The sequence below is a fragment of the Salmo trutta genome, chromosome 15, assembly GCF_901001165.1.
Source record: "Salmo trutta chromosome 15, fSalTru1.1, whole genome shotgun sequence".
Lineage (NCBI taxonomy): Eukaryota > Metazoa > Chordata > Actinopteri > Salmoniformes > Salmonidae > Salmo > Salmo trutta.
In genome coordinates, this window is record NC_042971.1 from 17,091,871 (window position 1) to 17,098,326 (window position 6,456).

Genomic DNA, 6,456 nt, shown 5'->3' on the forward strand with positions numbered 1-6,456 from the left:
TTCTCCTTCTTTTCGGCTCTTTTGAAGTGTGTCTGGGCTGACAGAGCTCCGAGTCCCCCTCCACTATCACTGTCTCCACTGTTTAAGTTTGTATATTTAGGGGCTGTGTCCTCTGGGAGTGCGTGCGTGCTGCGTGGTGTGTGAGAGAGAGAAAAAGCAGGCAGCAGTGTTCCGAGCACCATCACAGCTCTGTGACCTATCTCCCGTTCTCTAAGAGAAGTTCCCTTCTCTTTTTTTTGCTCATACTTCTAGTTTGTTTTTTAAGGTGTTCTCTCCCTCTCCAGTCAGACAGCATTGCTCCAAGTCTGTAAACATTTCATGTCTATTTTTGGTTACTGTGGGGCAAAATCAGTGCCGCCCCTGGAGTGAATTAAGTTTTGTCTCTCTGGTTACGGCTCCCAGTTTCCAAATGGGTCCAAATATGTCAGCACAAGGTGTACCAAACCTAGGAAGTGGAAGATAGGATCCCAGCCAAAAAGGTCCACTGTTGTTTTTATACACAGATAATAGGTGCTGTGTTTGTGTGTGCGTGCGCGCATGTACTTTTCACCTAATGTAAAGTTGTAAAAGTCTGAACTTGATTCTGTCATTATGTTTCATTGGTAGGAAAGAAGACATGTCTTTATGTGCGTCGTAAAGACTTGGTCCGGCCTCAATGTCTTTGTAGTGTTGGCCCCGTATGCCAACATTAACTGCCAGCCTTCACTGAAATACAGTAAAGTACAGTGGCCTTTCCCATCAAGAAGTAAGTATAGTGTGTGTAAACTCACAAATTACTCTTGAAATACAGGTTATAGTTATGATTATCAGTTATTCAAGACCATAGGCTTTTTGGTCCAATATGTTCTCTTACTTTTGCCTCAGCAAATGGTTAGGCTCAAGTCAAATCAAAGGTATTTGACAATGCCACAATATGAAAGTCATGCCCACACTGTCAAACAAATGTATCAAAAAAAATTGACAATGCAGAACTTAATTTAGCTCAATAACCATAAGCGCATCATTACATTCCCATACAGAATTCACTTGTCATCACAAACCTAGATGGGACAATCATTCACACGAGTGTCATCTTCACGTTTCGACACTATCTATTGTACTTCCTCTAACGTTCCAGTCACTTGTGTTTGTGTCTGGTCTCCTTTGTTGAACTGAGAACACGGGACACATGCCAGAATTGCCCGTTATCTGCTCACCCATCAACAGGAACCTCATCAATCAGCTACTGTAACAGTGTGTGTGTGTGTGTGCACATAGACTGAATCCAAACTCAGAGTACAGTACAGAGGCACACATGAGGTCAATCAAATCACTTCCCAGACAGCAAGGCATGTCTGGCACTGAATGGTTGTCATCTCGCTGGTGAGGTCATCCAACGTTATACTTATATAACACATCAAGTTGTAAGTACGCTACACTCTGAAACATTTACATATATACAGCATTCGCCAGCACAAGGAAAAAGAGGAAAACATTGAAAATAAATATTTAAGAAATATAGCTAACGTAGCTAAAAATAGCTGAAATATATAAAATGTGTCTTTTACGTTCAACCATTAATGATGAGTCTCATGTATTCGTGGGTTTCAAAAACTGTCATGGACAGTTTTTCGGAAGTTCATTAGAGATTACCTTTATCTAATATCATTTGGTAATAAAACACAGTGTGAATTGTGGAGGACAGATGGTGCTCTCTTCTCATTGTTGTTAGTATGAAAGTTGTCTTAATTTGATCTGAAATGGGACAGAGGTAATGCCATCATCAGCAATTGGAAATCACTTCCCGTGTCCTACTTTATGTCCTGTGCTGTCACCGTGAAGACAGCATCACAACAGTCACTCTACGCTCCACAACAGAGCAGACTCGCAGAGGTCGGTGAGAGGTCGGTGGGAATGCTTTTGGTCTTTGTATAATGAATGATCACATATTTTCAATCATCCATTCTTATCCAGTTAAAACAATTTGAAATGAAAACATTTAAGGGTCCTATACATGACATTCTGTAATAATGACAAAAACATTGTAATCACAAGTTTGCACATATACAAGGTTATGTACACGAAAAGTCATGTGTACTGAGATGGTAGAGCTGGTTTGTGAAGATAATGAAGTTATTGTGTTCTGTTTAATCTTCAAATCAAACCCTTCAACATCATTCAACCATCAACAGCTGAGCCATTCTCAGTTGGTTCTGGAAGTGGACAACATTGCCCACAGTCTTGCCTGGCCAGAGGAAGCAACTGATCCATTCCCAGACCAGAGATCATCCTCTGCGTACAGGTGAGACCGAGACCAGCCACACACTTGAGCGGTGTAACACAGAAGTCGACCATCAGGGGATTCTGCATCAGATCAGCCAAAGGAGGAAAGACCACCAGGGTTTCCATTAAGGAGAGACAGAAGTGTCGAGGACCTCCATCTCCCAGCTCAAGAACTGGCCAACCCTGTGAGGGGGCAGTGGAGTTGGTGTTGCCGCTGTGAGTGGAACTGTGGAGGTGGCAGGGCTGAGAGGGACAGAGGTGCCCAGAATCAAATCAAATGTTATTGGTCACATACACATGGTTTGCAGATGTAATTGCGAGTGCAGTGAAATCCTTGTGCTTCTAGTTCCGAAAATGCAGCAATATCTAACATGTAATCTAACAATTCCACAACAACTACCTAATACACACAAATCTAAGTAAAGGAATGGAGTAAGAATATATATACTGTACATATAAATATATGGATGAGCAAAGACAGAGCGACATAGGCAAGATGCAATAGATGGTATTTAAAATACAGTATATACATATGAGATGAGTGATGCAAGATACGTAAACATTAACAAAGGCCAGAGGCGATGTGGGAAGTGTGGCCTCATGCTCCTGATGCTAGTCCTGGCTGTTCTCTCCTGTCAGTGGGAGTCTGCATGGTCGACGTTGTTAAAGGGGAATGTTGTACGCTGGATGAAAAGGACACATACTCGATTGATGAATTCATTTCAAAAGAAAATGGAAATCACTGTGTACTGCATATGTTTAAAGAGATATGGGACAATATACTCTTCTCAGTCAATACAGTTCCTCAGGGTAAAAAAAACAACTGATCTGAACCACCTCATTATATTATTGAGTGTCCCAAAGGACACACATGGCTCTGGTCAAATGTTGTGCACTATATAAGGAATAAGGGTGCCATTTGGGACGAACACATCGAGTCAGTAGAAAGAGAATAACATGTCCTGGTCTGGTGGTATACATTGGAAATATTGGAGCCATACTTGCGAACATTACAAACAGTTTAAATGTAAACTGTTTCTCCGTCTCAAAATCCGCATCCGCCAATTCAAATTGTTGACGTAATTGCACGTGATAGAACGCTATTTCGCGTCAGGTCCTGGCGTACTTAGTGGTTGTCACTAGTTACCACCGCCACAAAGTCAAAATGATCGTAAAAACGCGTGATTTAAGGTTAGCAGTGTGGTTACGATTAAGGTTAGGTGGTTTAAAATCTGATTTTAACAAGATAAATTGTAGAAATAGGCACGGGGGTTAGCCATAATTATTACTTTGTGGCTGTGGTAACTAGCGACAACCATACTCAGACCAATGCTAAAAAAAAACAGCTGGACGTTATTATTTTAGTGATAATGCTCGAGAAGACGGTGTTTGGAGGATATATTGGCACGGGTGTTGTTAGGCCCGAGACGAAGTCGACACATCGGTTTCGAGGGCATTATCACTTTACATATTTTCATTATTATTATTTTGATTCATTTATTCATACTGTTTCATCCTTCCACAAGATGTAGTCCCGACACAAATATATGGTTGCTACCCAGGCTGGCTGGTCGTTTGTTCGATCGGTTCGGTTGCCAGAGACGAGACCCAGTCGTTGACTCAACTCGGAGTGCCTGGATAAAGCCCATACCACAAACTTCCGAGGTGCCTTATTGCTATTATATACTGGTTACCAACGTAAATAGAGCAGTTAAAATATATGTTTTGTCATACCCGTGGTATACGGTCCGATATACAGCTGTCATCCAATCAGCATTCAGGGCTCGAACCACCCAGTTTATAATTCCAATTATGGTCATGGCTAGAAGGGATACCAATATTGTCAAAGTCCTGTTCACGACGAGGGGAATCGTCGAGTTCAACAGCAGACTGGACTTGATTTCCACTAGAGGTCCGTGTAGAGTTTGAGTAGTTTTTCTGTTCTACTTGATAATTATTGCACCAACCTGTCCCAGCTCTACCAGTCCGTGATGTGAAGAATGGAAATATTTTCTTATTCTTTCTTTTCATATACTGGCCACCAGACTACAGAAACTACAGCAATGGAACTGAGGTAATGGAATAGCATTAACTATAACGCTAGCAATAGGAATATGGCATGAGAGATACCAAAAAGAACAAAGTCATTGGTTGCTTAGATTTAATTTATTATTTTTTCCATAAAAAACACAAAATACAACAAATATGTGGAACTTTAAAAAGAGTGGAACCCTCACTCTAACATAAAGATGAAACCCTCTCCACCCCTATCCTCTTCCTTTCTTCCTCTAACATCTCCTCTCTCTATCCTTCCCTCTCTACCGTCTCCTCTCCCCTTTCTAGTCTATCCTTCCCTCTCTACCGTCTCCTCTCCCCTTTCTAGTCTATCCTTCTCTCTCTACCGTCTCCTTTCCCCTTTCTAGTCTATCCTTCCCTCTCTACCGTCTCCTCTCCCCTTTCTAGTCTATCCTTCCCTCTCTACCATCTCCTCTCCCCTTTCTAGTCTATCCTTCCCTCTCTACCGTCTCCCCTCCCTACCGTCTCCCCCCCTACCGTCTCCTCTCCCCTCTCTAGTCTCCCCTCCCTACCCTCCCCTCTCTACGTCTCCTCTCCCCTTTCTATGTCTATCCTTCCCTCTCTACCGTCTCCCCTCTCTACCATCTCCCCTCTACCGTCTCCCCTCCCCTCTCTAGTCTCCCCTCTAGTCTCCCCTCCCTACCATCTCCCCTCCCTACCCTCTCCCCTCCCCTCTCTACCGTCTCCTCTCCCCTTTCTACGTCTATCCTTCCCTCTCTACCGTCTCCTCTCCCCTTTCTACGTCTATCCTTCCCTCCCTACCGTCTCCTCTCTAGTCTCCCCTCCCTACCGTCTCCTCTCCCTTCCCCTTCTCTTCTGTCTACTGTCTCCTCTCCTCCCTTACATCTCTTCTCCTGAAAAGTAAAAAATTGTGTCTATGGATGGATATGTTAGACCTACCCCTATCTACTTATGGAGATGTTTGGATAGGTGTAAGCATTATAATGGATGATACCATCCTAATCCTTGTTTGCTTGGTTAGTGTGTAGTCCTAGATGTGTGTTTTATCTGCTGTGTTTGCCATTGTTTTGTATGTTCAGATGTGTTATGACATTTAGATGTGTGTGTTAACTCCCACTGATGTTCCTTTGTTTTATTTATTTTTTTACTTTACCTTGTTCCCAGTGTCTGGATTTTTGTGACTTTTTTTCTCCTCAGCCTCATGTTCTGTGAGAGACAAACCACACCAAAAATACAATGTTGAGAAAGATATTGTAGAATGGAAGTGTTAAATGTACCGTAGATAATCACAGAAAACAATCTTCATTATGATTGTATTCTGGAATCATCTCAATCTCAATCTAGGGGTAGGCAAACCCAGTGGAGGGGGAGGAGCTAGGGCTAGACACACCCAGGGGAGGAGCTAGGGCCAGTCCAGGATCAGCAGCACGTCCAGGTAGGCGTAGGGCCAGGCATGTCCAGGAGTTATTAGATCTAGAGAAGGACAAAAGAAGGGGGCTACTGGGGAGCATACTTATGAATATCAGATAAGACACAGTACAGTACACCAGATGAGACAAGCTGACCATGGACCCTAGGCAAATAAAAACTATTGCAGCATGAACACTAGAGACTGGGACAGGGGGATCGAGAGACAATGTGGCCCCGTCCAATGCCACCACTGAGTGCAACAAGCCAGGGACTCCCCCATAATAGAGTCAGTTGTATGGTTTATCAGTCCAGCGCAATGGGACCTGATGCTTCTCTGCTTGGCTCTCAGCATAAAGGAATTAGGGAAATAGCGTCCTGTCCAGGGGGAACAGGCTACTTGTACATCAAGTTGCCTTACGTGACAGACACAGGAGATATACTTCTGTCCATATGGGCCGTTCATGCTCAGACAAGGATTATTTGTCCAAGGCTTAGTGACGTAACGTTACTTACAAGACTGAAACCAAGTCTGACTCTCTCACATAAAAGAGGAACTCTGTAGGAGAAAGCCCTGTATCCATCTGTTTTCTTGGATATTTGGGGAACAGGGAGTCCTGCATCTTGTGGTTCTCTTCCCTTTCTAACACGTACCCTTCTCAACCTCTCATCTCTCCCTTCCTGACCGACATCACCACCTCACAACATCAGTCAATCATCACCTTTACTGTGCCTCTTTGTAAAACATTA

General features: G+C 43.2%; 1 long non-coding RNA gene across 1 annotated transcript; it reads right to left on the bottom strand.

The window, feature by feature from the left end:
* Positions 1-252: 252 nt before the first annotated feature.
* Positions 253-3,465, bottom strand: LOC115148567 (uncharacterized). The gene is made up of 2 exons (XR_003866689.1): positions 2,793-3,465; positions 253-2,505 (listed from the first exon to the last, which is right to left on the bottom strand). It is a non-coding gene; the product is annotated as an uncharacterized LOC115148567 (long non-coding RNA).
* Positions 3,466-6,456: the final 2,991 nt, after the last annotated feature.